Genomic DNA, 17,513 nt, shown 5'->3' with positions numbered 1-17,513 from the left:
TGTGCGGCGTACGAGGAGAAATTCAAAACTGTAATCGCTGGCTTTAATTAAATGTTTAAAGGCCACGATCTTCTCTAATACTATGAATATGCTGCTTTCAATGAATTCATGCTGAACCTCCCAATTAATATTCATTTTAATCGCCGAATTTGCTTCACGGACATTGGATTTTTCTGTTATAAAACGACAAGAAGTGGCACAAAACTTTTTATCACGGATACACGTCCCTACTTCCCCCCTGCTTAGAGTTATGTGGGCGAATTACTGTTTTATTTACAGACAACTCCTATAGACGATAAGGAGGAGCAGGCTGATGTTGAATATGGCAACATAACCTTTTAGTCTCAGAGGCAGTAAAATTTCCCCGCTGCAGGAGCAGAGTGTAAGCCTGAGACGCAGCGTAAATCATCCAACCACGCCGTTAGCCGCTGTGCTAATCTCGGTTAAAAAAAAAAAAAAAAAAAAAAGGCTATAAAAAAAGACCTATAAAAAAACCCCTATAAATCTTAATTATCATATCATTGTCCGCAAACACCATTATGACAGCTATGACATGTCGTTTTAACTTCTTTTCAAATATTGGGTGCGGTCAAAAAAAGAAAAAAAAACCCCTCAGTAATTTCTGAATCAATAAGTAAAATCCCAAAACGTGATAATTCACAGTTTTGCACGAAATGCGTTGCGGAAAAAAAACAAAACGCTGTCTTTTCATAAATGCCCTTTAAATGTGCTTGTGGAGTTTGTGGGTAGTGCCTGTGTCTCCTTTCGCCCCGTGCTGCCAAAAAACCCTCTGATCTAGTGCGTCTTTACTGGGTGGTCCTGTCTGCCCAGAGGGGAGATTTGTGTTAACCCGGTGAATATGTAGGACTTTAATCAAATTCCCTTCCTGTGAGATCCAATTAGCTCACAGAAGACCAAGGCCTTCCTCATCTAATAAACAGCATGGACCCACCTCACCTCTAGCACCTCGGCTGGTGGCATACGAGTCCCAGATAGAGTAGGGACAAAAACAAAAGCCCCCTTGTGCCTGTGTTTCAGTGCTGTGGAATTCTCGGCTCACCCTGCGTCTGTTTTCAGGGCTTGTTCTTATCTGATGCGGTGAAAAGAGAGAGAGGCCCAGGCATTGAACAGGCTCCGTTGCCGGACCTCTGTGTTGGCTGGCATTACATGACCTAGAAGTGACAGGTTGGCTCCACTGCCTCACCTTCCAGATTAATCAGGTCAATGCTTCGTCTTTCTTTAGGCTCTCCGCCCTTTTACCACATGGTTTTACAGCGTCCACTGCAGCTGTTTGGACGGAAGACTTCGAAAGGCTTCGGACGTGCAGTGTGACTGCAGCAAAAATGCACAAATTCCAAGAAAAGTTTATGGTTTTGTTCATTTAGCAGACGTTCTTATCGACAGTGGCTCACAAGGAGTGCATTGAAGCTGACTAGAGAAGAGCTAACAATATACCACTATTGGGTATGGAGCTTCCAAATAAAAAAATATTGTCAGTAATAATTCATAAAGATTGCTTTTTCCCCTAAATGATCATAATTCATGTTGGGATACTAAAGTGTTGCTGAATTTACTCTTGGGTGAGATGATAAATAGACCCTTGTATGCACAATGAAGCTTTTGTAAGAGAAAAGATTTGCAAAGCGAATGTGTTATTGTGTTGTTATGACGTTGTCCCGCCGATGCAGTCGTGACCAGCGTTTCACCTCTTGCTCATGTTTTTTTGGCTGCTGATGACCAGAGAGTGGGTGGGGTTGACAAAAAAAAAAAAAACAAAACCATATGGTCTCTCTCGGGATCCACCCTGCACTCTCAAAATAAACCCCGCCCACCGATGACCTCACAATGCTACAGCTCCTTCTGAGCTTGACACACGCCTAGTCGTTCCACCACACCACATATACAAAATGCACTTGTGTAAACACACAGAGAGAAAGAAGTAAGCAGACCTGACATGCACCAGTAGGTGCATCCAAATCGAGGGTGCTGTAAAACGCAGCGAAAAAGTGCAGACATCACGAGCAATTTTGTGGTGGAGAGCTGAGATAGAACTTGAACCACAGTAAGAAACAATATTAAAAGAGGGAGCAGAGAGATATAAAGGAGAGGAGCATTACTCTGAGGTCAGTTTCACTGAGAGTAAATGTCCCAGCAGGTCTTTGATTTAAGCTCTCTGATTCAAATGAATCATCCACATATGTCAGACTACCTCTGGAGAAACTTTACACAGCTCTGGAACAGGCCACACAATTCTCAGTGGTGTTTCTTTGTTTGTTTGTTTGTTTGTTTGTTTTGCGTAAAAGAGGAAAAAGGTCAGTTACATTGTGTGTTGATGAGTGGCTTGATCCTGTGTGTGACAGAGCAGGGAAAGGTTGTGCTGTGTTTTAGTGGGCTTCTTCCTGAGTCACAAAGCAAGCAAGAGCTAATGTGCGTGGTGTGTGTGTGCGTGCGTATGTGTGTTCGTGCGTTCGTGCGTTCGTGCGTTCGTGCGTGCGTGCGTGCGTGCGTGCGTGTTCATGTGCTTTAACGTTTGTTTGTTCTCGTGTCAGGATCTGAGTGCAGATCACACTGGTGTGTGTTTATTTGTTCCTGTGCGAGAGACCATGGGAGCACACCGTGCAGCCGTAATGGCTTGTTTCTGAGCGAAAGCAGTCCCTGCAATAACAATGGAGATTAGAAAGGCATCAGTGCAAAGGAGGCCCCACACAGGGACCCCAGCACAGTCCACACAACCAGCACTCTCCTGCACTCTGAACGCTTGGTTGTCTGTCACTATTACAGTACATTACACTGCACCAGGCCCCTGGAAGACATATAAAACATGACATGGTTTTAAGTCAGGTCATCCTGTGTGATAAAGCGGCCCAGAGATGAACAGAATGTTGGAACTCAAACCCAAACACAATTCTATCTAAAAAAACAAAAAAAAAAACAAAGAAAAACCAAATCCGGTTGGCGGTATGTTTTTGATAGAACAGCACACGCTGATACAGATCTGTATGCAAAGTCAGTGAGTGATAAGGTTTGTGTTTCTGGAGAGCTCTGTTCTGGTTTCAGATGAAGAATAATGATTTTTTTTTTATGTTTCTTTGTAAGGCTGGCTCTCGTCCTCTATTTTCTGTAGCAGAAAAGCTTCAGTCAGACTGTAGCTAAAAGCCACCCACAGACTATAGAATGTGAACTCTTTTTCTCCTTTCCAACCCTTGTCATCGTGAGCAGAGGATTGTGCAGTCAAACTCCACTGCAAGTCACCTCAAAAATGAGCACCAGAATAGTGTCTTCTCTTTTATAGTGGCTCTTTACGATTGGCTAGTAGACTTGAGCTGTCTATCTGGACAGGTGTGACGTCTTTTGTCGTCACTCATTTGTGAATGCTTCCATTTCAGGACGGGGGTCAGTTAACAGTGATATAGGATATAGGTCAGTGTCTCAATGAATACGAACAAATCTAATCTCAGCAATCATTTGGAATTGAGCAATATTGGGGATGAACACAGCCATGGAGACATGGGGTGAGGGCAAAGAAAGAGAGAGAGAGAGAGAGAGAGAGAGAGAGAGAGAGAGCAAGAGGTGGGGGGGGGCAGACAAGGGAGCAAGAGAGAGAGAGAGAGAGAGAGAGAGAGAGAGAGAGAGGTGGAAGACTCAGAGATGAGGATCAGGATAAGGTGGCTAATGATTAATCGGACCAAGATCCATTAGAGGAGAAGTCAGTCCTACCCACTCCTTTCTGACAAGCTGTTTAATGTATCCCCTTTCTCTCCACCCCCCCCCCCCCCCCCCAACTTCAGGCCTTCACCCACTTACACCCACGCATGCTTCGTTCTATCAGTAAGTTTGATAAAGAGTGTTCTCCAACTCTCATTTGTCCCATATCTTCTACATAACCATAAAATTCACATCACAAACAGAAATATTTAAGCACCTTTTACTCGTTTTACTGTTTCAAAGACACTGCTAACATAAAAACGCCATCTCTATTTTTTCTGGGGTTTTTTTTTTCTGTCACCCTCTCTCTGGAATATTCCACATCATCATGCATCATTAGGGCTGACACGATTACACAGACTGACTTGTCTTTGCTTTATGATATTTTACAAGCAGTTGCTGGATCTAACATATTCTCTTCGCCAAATGCCATTGTGATGGAGAGAAAGGAAGAGATTTGATGTGTCGAGGCATTAAACTGACATTTTGTTTGAATTCTTGTGACCAGGAACCTTTTCAAGCATTTTGTTTCCTCAGGTTGTATACCCTGCTCTTTATAATCTGAAAAAATAAAAGAAAACTGGAATGGTGTACTGTTCTCTGAGAAATGTCTTCGTCGGAATGCGGATTAATCTCAGGGCTTGGTTCTATAAAAGTGCAGTTCATTTTGTTGCTTGGCTAAAGTGGCAGAGCAACATTTGAAAGAAAAAATATTTGAAGTGATGCCAAGGGACAGGGTTATTGCAAGCCAGTGAATTTCTGAATGGTGGGTGGGTGGGGGGGGGCACATTTCCTTAAAGAACATGGTGGGAAGCTCCTGTACTTTTACAGTTACTGCTACAAGACAGAAAGTTACACTCTCTTCTGGGCCGTGACACCGTAGCTTCCCCTGATCACTCTGTGACAGTGAATATGCCACTTCCCCTCAAAAACAAACAAAAACAAAAAACAGAGGCACTCACGACTCATACATTTACAACTGGTATTGAATCCATGAAGTGTAGAACTATCATGATCATTGCCTTTATGTAAACCGGTTTCCCAAAGTCCCCCCCCCCCCCCCCCCCCCTTCATAAAACAACTGGTCCATTCTTTTATCCCACGTATACATTTGGCCCATTTCAGAGTTAATAGCTTTGAGTAACACTGTATAAACACATCCTTAGTGCTGCATGCCATTTGATATGACTGCAAAACAAATGAAAGTCTCCTTCCTTTATAGCAGCCTACAAAAGGATTGTAAATGTTGGTTATGTAACTGCCTCTCCTTGTGGGTGCACCACAATCTGTGTATGGACTCATACAGTAGCTGGGCCCATGTAAAACTGGTATGTGTTCTGTTTCTTGGGGAGTTTGGTCAAGATTAAGAATGATAATAATCATAAAAGAAACAAACCCACTGTACTCTTGGGCACAGATGACAGTCGAGAGAGTCCATGTTTTGTAGTCATAGTGATAACCTCTGTGTACTGTCGTGATGAAATTATTAATAAAATTGCATGACCCAGGACAACAGGGGAGTCTGGAGGGTGTTCAAGGATAACATGATTGATTTTGACAGCAGCAGGTGATACTGAAAAAGAATTTGATGCTTTTCCAAGAAACACCACCTTTGAACACAAAGCCCAAAGATACTTAGATCAGAAAACTTTTCTTGGCAAAAAGAAAAGTTAAATTCCTTGGGCAGAAAAAGCTGCATTTTACGTCTTTTTGAGCTGTAACTAAAAACATATGTTAAGACAAAAAATATGTGTATATATATATATATACACACATCTATACACATTGTCTGAGACTCATTTGATGTATCTTGCATCCGTTTGCAGCCAAACATTTCGTTCTGAGCAGAAAGATATTTATCTTGCTTGTAGAATCGATCAGAATGGCCTATCAGCTGAATTGTCGTGATTAGAATTTGACAGAGAGCAATGTAAGGCTTAGATATTGTGCAATATACGACTTCAAGGCCCTTATTGTTTTCATAAACTTGAATCAAACCCCTCCCCCTGTTCCCAAACACCTCCATACCAACTCCATAGCCAGGTCTCCTCTGAACTATGGAGTCTCCTACAGTGTGAGCTGGGGCCAGTGGACAGAACGGAGACTGCTGGTGGTATCTGATGGAGTGGTCTCATGGCATGTCATATCCAGGGGTAGCAGGAGGGGGGTGGTAAAAGGGTGGGGGGGGGGGGGGGGGTTCTGCTCCATTAAGACTACAGTAAGGAGCCTCCCAATATTGTCCTGTGCCGAATCCAGATCTCTTCATCAGCATTAGTTCACCTTTCATCTCATAAAACTACAATTCACAATTCACCCAGATCACAGAACTTACTGTATATTAAAAAACACACACACACACAGAGGCAGGAAAAAAAAAACATAGCCAAGCACTAAATATACACCACATGTTTTCCCACAACAGGTAAGTCAGATCAAACAAACACAAAAAAAAAAAAAAAAAACGCTGAAAGACCATTACGTTGTTTTAACTGTGTAAATAAGTAAATAAGTGAGTAAGTAAGTGGGCACGGTGTGACAGAAGAACGAGCCTGAATGAAAATGAGTGAGAAGGTGAAAGGAGGGCAGTTAATGCTGTTGAAAACTGTGTCAGTGTGCGCGGCTGATTATCCTTTTTGGCTAGCGCTCTGGTGAAGTGCATTTATCTAAAACTAGAGTACAACTTCTAAGGGCCTTAAAATAGAGACTAAGGGTGAAGGGGGGGGGGGGGGTAATGTGTGCAGAAACTTCACAAGCAGAAGAACAAAGGAAGTAAAACTGTGTTTTGTCAGTGTTGGATGACTGCACCTCCAAGTAACCTGTGACATTAGACTCCCGCAATGAAACGAATGTAGCAAAAGAGGTCACACACAGAACTTTTGACCTCATAGATTTATGCCCTGTTTACGGCTGACACAGATAGTTGGCCCTAACTGGCGAACCTACTGTGTGACTAAGACCAATAGCATTCCTCCCTTCCATGTGTAAAACAGTCAGTTTCTGTGCTGACTCTGGAAGTCGGATCAGGTACCGCGTTAATGGTAGCCTATGTCACGCTGTCTTCAAACTTCAGTCATTCAAACACCATTGGCCCCGCTGTTCAACTTCCAAACAATTCCAGCACAATGTTCTCTTAAACCTGTAAGGTTTACTCTGTGTAGAGGATAGCTCTCTGTCTCCCTTTCCTCTCTCTCTCCACCCTCTTTCTACCCCCACACCCCCCCCCCACCCCGTCCACCGATCTCTCTCTCTCTTTTTCACGTCTCTCCACTACCATTATTATTTGAATTGGGAAAAACTCAAAATTCAGTCAAACGAATTAAACAAACAAGTGCAGAAGTTCAAATCCATCAGGAAGAAAAACACACACTTAGTTACAGCGTTTTGATGAAATTATAGTAATAGAACCATTTCATATCACGTTTCAAAATAATTTTTTAAAACACCAAACTTCACTCCTCTTCGGATCCAGAATCAGATTGGGAATATCATGTGACCATTTTTCCACAAGAGTTTAGATTTGCACCGTCTGTTTGTATTTCAAACCAGAAAAAAAAAAAAAAAGTAGAAACAGCATGAGACATTTTCTGCATTTCCCTCATCCATATGTGCACAAATAAGCTATTATTCTTTCTTAACAATATCTCACTAACCACAAATCACGTTCAGCAAAACCAGAGCCGAATAACAAAAATTGTCTTTGTCTGCTTCATTCTGTACGGGGAGACTTCCCGAGTGAATACACTGGACAAAGCCTTGCTCTGTTTCTCCAAAGAGGCCCTTCTGCACAGACCTCGAATAAATCAACTGTTTATGAACAAATCATTATTACTGAGGAAATGATGGCACCACTTCTGTTAGCAATTAGAGAACATTCTGGATGGCGTGATCTGAGACAATGCTTTACCACGATGTTAGCTGTGGTCCGAAAGCATTATTAGCTGTTGTTTTAGCACAGAGCATCCTCTGACATCTTTCATTTTACGTACAGTGCTCACAATGTAACCAAGCTCTACGAATATCAGGGGTTTTCCAGCCAGCACTTGCCAACACACGGCCCTGTGACATTTGAGAACAACTGTGAATAAATCTGAATGCCCACAAGTGTTAAAAAACAATACGTTTTTTTTCCGTGTTGAGACCTCCTGGGGTGATAGTATCTCTCTCCTGTCACAGGATAATCTTGTGAGGTATCTGGCCATAATGGTAGGATCTTTCTTGGTGGGGGAGCATCATTAGCATCAGCTGATTGTGTGGAATGGAGCTTGTCTACATGTGAACTGTTATAAAAAAGTCTTTTTAGTGAAAAGTAAGCCTTATGGGGGGGGGGGGGGGGGGGGGGGGGGGGGGGGGGGGGCTACATGAAACTAAATCACTTCCAACTTTTTTTCTTTAATAATGAATACTCACAGTGGATATACATATACACATATATTCATAGGCAGACACGCGCACAAACCCCTGCTCACCCCCACCCCCCCTTACTCACACACAAGCACACACACACACACACACACAGACACACACACACACACACACACACACACAGACAAGCAAACTCTATTATGAGTAGTTGGCTGCAGGGAGTAGGCAGCAGGCCAGAGAGTCAGAGTGAAGCCCAGACCCATGCAGCACTGAGGGCTTTTAATGAGAGCCAGACCTCAGCACTGCACACACATACACACACACACACACACACACACACACACACACACACACACACACACACACACACACACAGAAACACATACAATAGGCCTTAAGAGCCAGGCTATTTGGAGAGTTCAAAAAGCAATGAGGCTAAATCTGACTAGGAGTCACAGCTAACCAATGACAGAAATAAAAATTACACACAAAAAAAAAGAGGTCTAGACAAACTGTACGGTACAACAAAATCAAAATGCCCTTGTAAAGAGAAATGACTTTTCCTTTTCCTTGAGAGGAGAAAGGGAGAAAGAAAGTGGAAGAGAGGTGAGGGTGAAATTCTAGGTTTGTACAGAATCAAGTCACAGTCTCTCACTCACTCACTCACTCCAGTTTAGCTTTTCAACACCTTCATCACTTTACAGAAAGGGGATTCCTCTCCTTCACCACCATGGTGTAGTATACACAGTCTGCATGTCAAATGAATGACGCTAAAGCAACAACAAACATGCTAATCTAACATGTAACCAAAGAAAATCTCACAATTGCGAGCCCTTTATCTCCTGTTATTGGAGGTTAGTCATCTGATATATATATATATATATATATATATATATATATATATATATATATATATATATATATATTTTTTTTTTTTTTTACCCATAAGAGGAACTCTTTGTCCTGGCCTTTTGTTTTTGGTAAATAGGAGCTGTCACCGACAGCCACTTGGCTTCCATGGCGACAGGAAACATGAGCGCACTCGCTGACAAGTCCTGAACAGGACTCAGTCGTTTCACTGCTAATGTCATGGAAACATTTTTGTGTGTCGCAGTGAACGGCAAGTCAATTACCACAGTGCAGGTCCAAAGGTCATTTTTCCAGTGCTTACTGTAATTACATCATGCAAAAAATCTTTATTGTCTTCTGTCATACTTCTGTCATATTTAGAAACTGGCAACACAAAGCAGTGCGATATTCTAAAATCTAACATTTAGACCAAAAAAAAGAGAGAGAGAGAGATACTATATTCCATATGGTCTCTTGTGATACTTTGATTCTTGTTGCGTCATGAATGAAATAATTCACTCTTCTACTACAAAACAGATGCCGTCGATTCACTCATCTGGAATATTCCAAGCATTTCATCGGAGCTACACCCGCTTCACATCTTCACCGTCATTCATGGCACTTAAGAGAGAGTCAAGTTTCCTCAAGAGCTTTCAGGCTGTTCCAGAGCATTTGGGAGTTCCTGCTGTGTGTCTGTCCCTGAGGCGTGGGTCAGAGGGAAGGGAAAGCTAGTCCAGACCAGGCCATTATGAAACACTATGAGACACACACACACACACACACACACACACACACAGCTGTTTTTGGACGGCCTCCCGCCGCTGTGCCGCGGCAGCCCACTAATCCCTTTTATATATCTGCTCATCCAGGCCAGACGGAAACCATCCAGTGGCACTGCTTCATCTGGTGGAACCAAACAGCGGAATAATCTTGGCTTACACTCTTGGAAGTATGCATGGGTCCCGGGTGGGGTGGGTGGGCAGAGGGGGTGCGTGGTGGAAGGGGGTCTGTGCAGAGGAAGGCGGCCCCTCTCCGGACACACCGCTGTACATCTACGCTAAATGTCCCAGGGTGCCCCCCCCCCCCCCCCCCCCCCCATGAGCACATGTGCAAAAAAAAAAGAAAAAAAAAGAAAAGAGTTACCTCTGAAGCCAAAACTACGCACAGTAATGAAAGTGTAAGTGCTGACTGGGCTATGACCTCATTTTGACGCTCTGAGTTATGTATGCAGGAAAAGCTAATATGAGAAACGTAGAGCTTCAACCGTGGAGCAGCTGTGGATGATCACAGTATGTTTGAGAGCATGATATGAATAACAAATCACTTGATAACCGAAGCTCACATGGATTCGGGTGAAATCGGCCAGGCTTTTCCAGGAAATCTATTTTTTATTGATAACAGAGAGAATTCCATACATGAGCGCCGTCCGTCTTTATCATGTGATATTTATCGGGGTTTCACTCTTACCTTATATTTAACACGCAAATAAAACACATGGGAGCTATTCGCATCTGTACGGGAGCCTTTTCAAGCTCAGTTCTCTTCCTGACCTCATATTTGCTTTCTGGAGAATCTCCAGTTTGAAGGTCGGCTTGATGCTGTGTGTGTTTTCGTCGGAAAGCCCAAGCTTTAGACGTGCAGTCTAAAAGTATGAATTCCACAGAAAGGCCTTACTGGAAAAGAGAGAGAGAGAGAGAGAGAGTACGAACGTTCTGCCAAGCCCTGGCTGCAAAAACTGCCTGCCTCCTTCATACTGAGAAAGACCACATCCAGGGCCAGCAGAACACTCTGTCTGGGTTAAGCAATCCACTTCAGCCTTAAGCCAGTTCATATCTTAGGTATGAATACACACACACACACGCATATAAATACAAACAAACACACACACATGCGCGCGCGCGCACACATGCACACGCATATAAATACAAACAAACACGCACGCGCACACACGCAGACACACACACACACACACACATAAATTAAGTATTCTTTAACTTATGCAAACAAACAAAAAAAGGCATACAGAACTCATTTGAAAACATTTGCAACGCCTCTGCAAGAACAACATTTGTAGAAATGTAGAAATGCTTCCTCGTGACAAAATAAGCCTCTATATTCAGCACTACCATGTTCAGGGGCCTCACAAATGACTCACATCAGTTTCAAATCAAATCAAAAAGCAAAGTACAAAAGATCTGCAAAAGGCAAAGAATTCACGGTGCTTTGTACACACACATCAGAGTATGTAACTAGATCAATTAAATGTAAAACTAATGACTGTTCAAGTAGGTCCAGCGCGTGTGCGAGCGTGTGAGAGGCTGTGTCCACCAACATGCCTGCAAAACAGTGCCCATAAGAAGGAGTCCATATGAGTGATACAAACAACAGGAATCAGCAGAAAGAAAAAAAAGAAACCCACCAAGGTTTTCCCCTCATTCAATAAAACAGCCTTAAACCCAATAAATTCTTAACTGGATTAGGTGCAAGCGGATTACCATGCCCAAGCAGTTCTCATAAAAACTGCAAATGCTGACCAGCTGAAAGTGCTCTGAATGTTTTATGTGAGCGAAACCAGGTGAATGGAAAGCACAGGGATGCTGCAGCGTGTCTGTGTGGGCCAGGCCGTCGTGTGCGGATGGGCGGGAGTAGACCAGCGGGAGTAGACCAGCGGGAGGGTCCCACCCTGGGGCTTTTATCACACAGGAAGGGCAGGACTCAGACGTCCTCGACAAAGAACCTCCTTTTTTCACACTTTTCAAAACAGGATATTATCACATGACCAATCTAAACTTCTCAAAGTTTTGTGTGGGGTGGGAATGGTGAGGGACAGTGTGATGAAAACCCTCCAGAGGGTTTAAAAAAAAAAAAGAGGAAACTATAGGCCTGTAAAAACAGAGCTAAAGGGTATGGCTAAGCTGTGGATGTTATTGAGAAGGCTACATTACGGGTTGACTTCAGGTCAGTTCGCTGTGCTAACAGTTATGAGAAGTCTTAAGTGGTCCTGTGTGGAGAAACACCTTCGAGAGGAAGCAAGTTTCGAAGACAGACACAGCTGCCAACATTTGTGTGTAGCTTAACTCCCCTGAGCCAACAATACTTCAACCCCTGGACCTCAATTTTGTCATGCGAGCCAGAGAGCAGCCCAGTTCACTTACATTGGGAACGTTACTAAGCAACCAAGGCCGTCATCCAGCCAAGGAGTATGACGCATTTGTGGAGTGTTGCCATTAGCATTATAGTGTGTGTGTGTGTGTGTGTGTTTGTGTCTGTGTGTGTGTGTGTGTGTGTGTGTGTGTGTGTGTGTGTGTGTGTGTGTGTGTGCGCGCATGATTGGGTAAGTGGTATAAATATGCAACTGCTCATGTGTGTCTGTCCGCTCACATAAGATGGTCTCTCTGAGACAAGTTTTTTGGCTTAGTTGTTCGTTTAGCTGTATATTATTATTATTATTATTATTATTATTATAACATTGGTCAGGGCATTGGTCAAATTATTATTCTAAGCTCTGTTTCATTTCCACCTGACTTTACGTAGCAACTCTTCAGGACCTTGAAACGGGTTGTGCGGTCAGAGCCAAGGAGAGCCAGAGTAAAGATCATCCCCCAGAGCTGCTGTACAGAGGGGATCTATTATTCAGTCTGGGGCAATGCTGTCTTTCAGCATAGATTCTTATCAGTGCACTGCTGGCTAGGCATGCATCCCATTAGAGTATAAACAAAGCAGGGGCATACACGATGACAGGGGAGATCACTGCAATCCCCATCCCCACCACACCCCATCCCCCATCATGTCATTTGTACAATAGATCAATGAGGAAAGAACCAAAGGCATATGGCATGTAGCAGTAGGGTGTGGCAATCATTTTCCAGTAAGATTTTTTTTTCTGGCCCTACCCTTAACTTATTCAACTAGCTAACACCCTTTAACCTAATCCATACCACTCTTACAGCAGCACTGCACCCAAAACAACAAACATCACACATCAATAGCTCAGAGGCAGTTTTTTGTCCCTCTTAGAAACATAGGGAAGCAGACATACACTGTACAAACACACTCCTAATGGCCGTCCGTGAGAAGCAGACATCAGCTGCAATGTGACAATCCTCCAGGCTTGATCCTCAGACTGATCTGACAGGGGTGACAGGCGTCAACATGGAACAGCCTCGCAATAATCACCACGTCGTCAGGACAAAAAATAAACAAACAAATCAATATAAATAACAAAAAGAACCTTATCAAGACAAAGGCAAAGGCGCAGGCTGAACTGAGATAGCGGGTGCTTTGTGTTGTATTACACGTAAAAAAGGGCAATGTTACGGGGCTGATGGGTTTTGGAGGTTTTTTTTTGTTAGGTATGCCAAATGAAGGCTTGAAATCCACATAACTGTGGTGCTGTTGCTTTCAGTTTAGCAGCCTAAACCGCTTTTCAAGCCACCTCTGAGTATCATTCTACACAGTGTAAGTAGCAAGGGGAGAACTTGTTCTGTGAGCGTACTTATGTAATGCGTAATGACAGAACCGGTCGTTTCTTCGCCGACAGTCAGGGATAGTGCATCCTCACAAAGGCACTAAAAATTCTATACGTTTTAGCTTTTGAAGAGAAATGCGTTTACGGACTGACTGGAAAGGTGAGCCGGTGACAAATGAGAACGGGTAAGAGGAGCAGCGCGAACCGGTCGAGACAGATCCGTATCACATCCATCATAAATGTGATCTATCAGAGTAATACGCCATGCGGGCGGTAAGGAGTAGTCTTTACAGCAGTCTGAGCAGATCCGACGAGGTAAAAGGTTCACGACAGGGAAAGCTTCCTTTCACTCGTGTTGCGGCTTCTGCCCGGTGGTAGAGGACTTTAAGCCTCTCTACCACAGATTTAATGGGCTTAATGGGGAATGCTGGCCCTAAGAGCTTTAAGGCTTGGGGAGGAGTGATCTGCTGTATGTATTGTAGCTGGAAGTGGGCGGGGCTGGGTGAGGGGGGTGGGGGGTGGAGGGTGTTTCAAGACAACTTATCCACAGATAAGGCACTGTTAGAGAGGTGTTTGATGCCCCCTTCCCATCCCCCCTGCACCGACCACATCCGACAGACTTCGCCGTTTCCCACTCGGGCACGCAAGAAAACAGCCTTGCTCTCTCTGACTGGAGCTGTTCCTTTTCCTGACAGGAAGACCAGTAGAGAGCATCAAAGGCCAGAGGAGCGTCTGATCTCTCTCCTCAGGAAATACCTGCCCGTTTCAAATCAACTCAAGCCGTGCGGTGCGAGAGGAAAACCCTTCTCTCGGACTCGTCTCGGAATCGTCTCGGCTGAAACACAGGCCGCTTTTAAGGCTTTGAATGCTTTCGGAGCTCTGAGAGTTTCAACAGAAAAGCCTCCATTTGGCAAGCTGTTAAGTTTGTATCTGATGAATAAGGAAAACTCCATCTGGGTGAGAATAAGAACTTTTGTTAGTAAGCCGGCCATATGTGCAAGCATGATCTAATGCCTGGAAAGGAAGGTGATGGCAGGCCAGGGCCTCGCCGCACTCTGGCCCAGCTTCCAGGAATAGGACAGATTTCAGAGCCTGATTGGGGATAAACACTGATTTAGTCCTCATTCCTTTAGTCCAATCACTTTGTCTCTTCTTCTGTCATTTCTTACAGTTGCCGGGGTTAAACGTGGACATGTATTGCCTGCTGACTGCTGTAAACAGACAAATTGAAAAAAAAAAAAATCAAGAGTAACACACTAGTCACAGTTAGGGGGAGGGGGGAGGGGTTAAATCAGAGTAATGTTCATATTATTGGCCCCCGTTTGCTGCTCCGCCATGCCCGTAAATACACACAAATCTGGCTCCCACTCAGAAGTATAATCAGACAGTGTAGGATAACTGGGTTAACTGATTTGAGCTGAACACAACAGACCCTTTTGTAGGGTTTTCTTTCTTTCTTTCTTTCTTTCTTTCTTTCTTTTTTTCATATTTCAACGCTGTGTAGATTGAATTGAAGCGACACTCTCAGAGATTGAGGCGAACAAAAAAAAAAAAAGAAAAGAAAAAGCCCATGCATTTTTGCTGGCTCACACAATTCATGCTCAATTACAACACGACATTCAGAGCATAACAGCAGTCATTCCAGCATGCAGGTTTTCAGCTACATCATCCTGTTTCCACAGCCGCCCTCACGGTTTCTGCCCCAGTTACAGATAAGGGAGCAGACTATCCATCTGCATTATGGGAGCCTATATACAACCAGATAAAATCACCATGTCCATATAAGGATCAAATTCATGCTGCATATATGCAAACATATGAGTCAGTTTCCTGGAGACGGAAACAAATGACAAGGTCATGTGGCTCTTGTGAGACAACCTGACATGCACTGGTATGGAAATGACAAACCAGAGGCCAAGTACACATGGAGCAGCATAACAGGAATTGAAAGGGTATATAATAACCTAGAGAGCAAGCTAGGATAGGTCAGTATTCTTCTACTATTGTGTGTCGTCGGTTTGAGAAAGTTGTTTGTGTTCCTCCCAAGTACAATTTTTGGTGAGTTTGTAAAACCAAAGCCCTTGGGAAAGCAGTAGGGGTAAAACTCTGTTCCAACCTTTGCTCAATGAATAACAGAGCACTGGTTCATTGGAAAACCTCCCTTTTCCTCGTAAGTGGGCTGTTGATCGTGATGTCATACGCTTGCTACCCTCCTCCTCCTCCTCCTCCACCACCTTCCTCACCTCCTCCTCCACTTTGTGGCTTTACTTTTACCATGAATCATTTCTCACCTCTGTGCAACAGCTGCTGCAAGTCCTGTCAGCTCAACATGTATTCATTACAGATTAGATCAACAACGCTAAATCTTTAATCCCTGTCAGGCATTCCATTTGGAAAGCTTGTTTGCCACTACAGGTTATGAAGTCTGACCACTTTAAATTCATCAGGTTTCATCATCATTTCAAACTGTTAATGGACCAGAATAAGATTAAGGGAAAAAAAACCGCACACATACCTCAGTGTAGTCATAATGATATCCTATATCGTTCTTTAAATGTAATATTGATAAACTCACTGGTACATTTTGGAAACTGAAGATTTCGGCTATGTAACATATCGAAACGGCACATGGTATGAATGTGATTTAGGGCTCATGAAAAGTGTTTCATTTGTGGTCGGGAGACACCTGTCGCGATTAGACCCAGATCCGAACACAAAGAGCGCACACATCTGTCTTATTTTTATCCAGCTCAGAGTGTTCTCCTGACTAGACAGCTGATCTGAGGGGAGAAGCGGAGAATCAGACACACGTGGCACTCACATTACAGCATTACCTGTCGTTAGCCTTCCAAACTAAGCCAGATTGCATAGCCACTCTAAATTAGCTTGGGTTTCCTGCACAACAACACCCAGCCACCTCTAGCTCTGGATTTTCTCAACATCACAGTCCTGTGCTTGGAGACCTAATAAATTATAACTAGTATACATAATAAATTAAGCCATAATTTCCATACAAGGAGAGGTTTGTAAGCTGTATAACCAATCCACAGGTTCACTAAGGTACTGCATATTCTCCTGTAACTTGAAACTGGGTCAAGCAATATAAAGTACTGTCCAGAAGCAGGAAAAAGCTTGTCACCAGACTTTTAAACACAATTCAGCTCAGGAAAAAAGAGGCATAAAAATTTTTTAAGAACAACCAGTGTTTTTGTAGTTAACTTTTGGAGTCACTGTGGTACGGAATACTGAAAATAACCTCTTTGTGAGAGTACTGAGAACTCAGTAACGGCCTGACACACAGTTACTGTGACCTGCAATTTCTTGGCAGTATTTCTAGATAGGATGACCTGTGTTGAATTTCAGGGGCCTAAACATAAAATCCACTGAGTTTTGTTGAATAAAAGGCTCTGTTTAAACTCAAGGGTGTATCTGAATTTCATTAGATACAATACACAATTAAGCACTAATGTAGTAGGACTAGATATTTCTAGTGTTTGGCTACATTGATATACCTCTCAGTAGGAAGGCAATTAAAACCTACTTAACCAATAATGTTCTTAAAATCATTTATCACTGCAAAGCAAAAGAAAACACAAACTGCATGATTATGAGGTTCTTTATCTGTGATAATTTCAATAACAGGCTAGTCCTTGTTGGCATTCATACATAGTTTGTGCTCTATTACCCTATTTACAGCATGGAAATCAATTGATGTTCCCACAAGCTCTCTCAGCAGATCATATGCTGGTGCAGTCATCCACCCCACATCCTCATTATCATGGCCCATTGAATCCGCTGGGCCTTCCCAAAGCAGGCCCATTACTGGCTATAGAGCAGAGTACATGGCTGCTCTCTAAATATCTCCTTTTTTCGCTTTCATTGTAATTTTCCTCTTTCTTTCTTTTTTTTTCTTCTTGTTTTGTTTCAGAGTCTGTCTTTGTTTTTTCATTGAATTCTGTTTGATGTCATCTCAATCATTATCTCATAATTTGCCGTTGAAAGATGACAGCATTTCACATTTATTAGATTTATAGAGGACCGTCACGGAGGGTCCTATATAATATATTACGCCAGCGCAGTTGAATGTATTTCAACCACATGTTTTATGAGAATAACATCGAATGGTAAC

Source organism: Chanos chanos, chromosome 13, assembly GCF_902362185.1.
Source record: "Chanos chanos chromosome 13, fChaCha1.1, whole genome shotgun sequence".
NCBI lineage: Eukaryota > Metazoa > Chordata > Actinopteri > Gonorynchiformes > Chanidae > Chanos > Chanos chanos.
The sequence above is the reverse complement of the archived record's forward strand: the minus strand, read 5'-3'. Positions refer to the sequence as shown.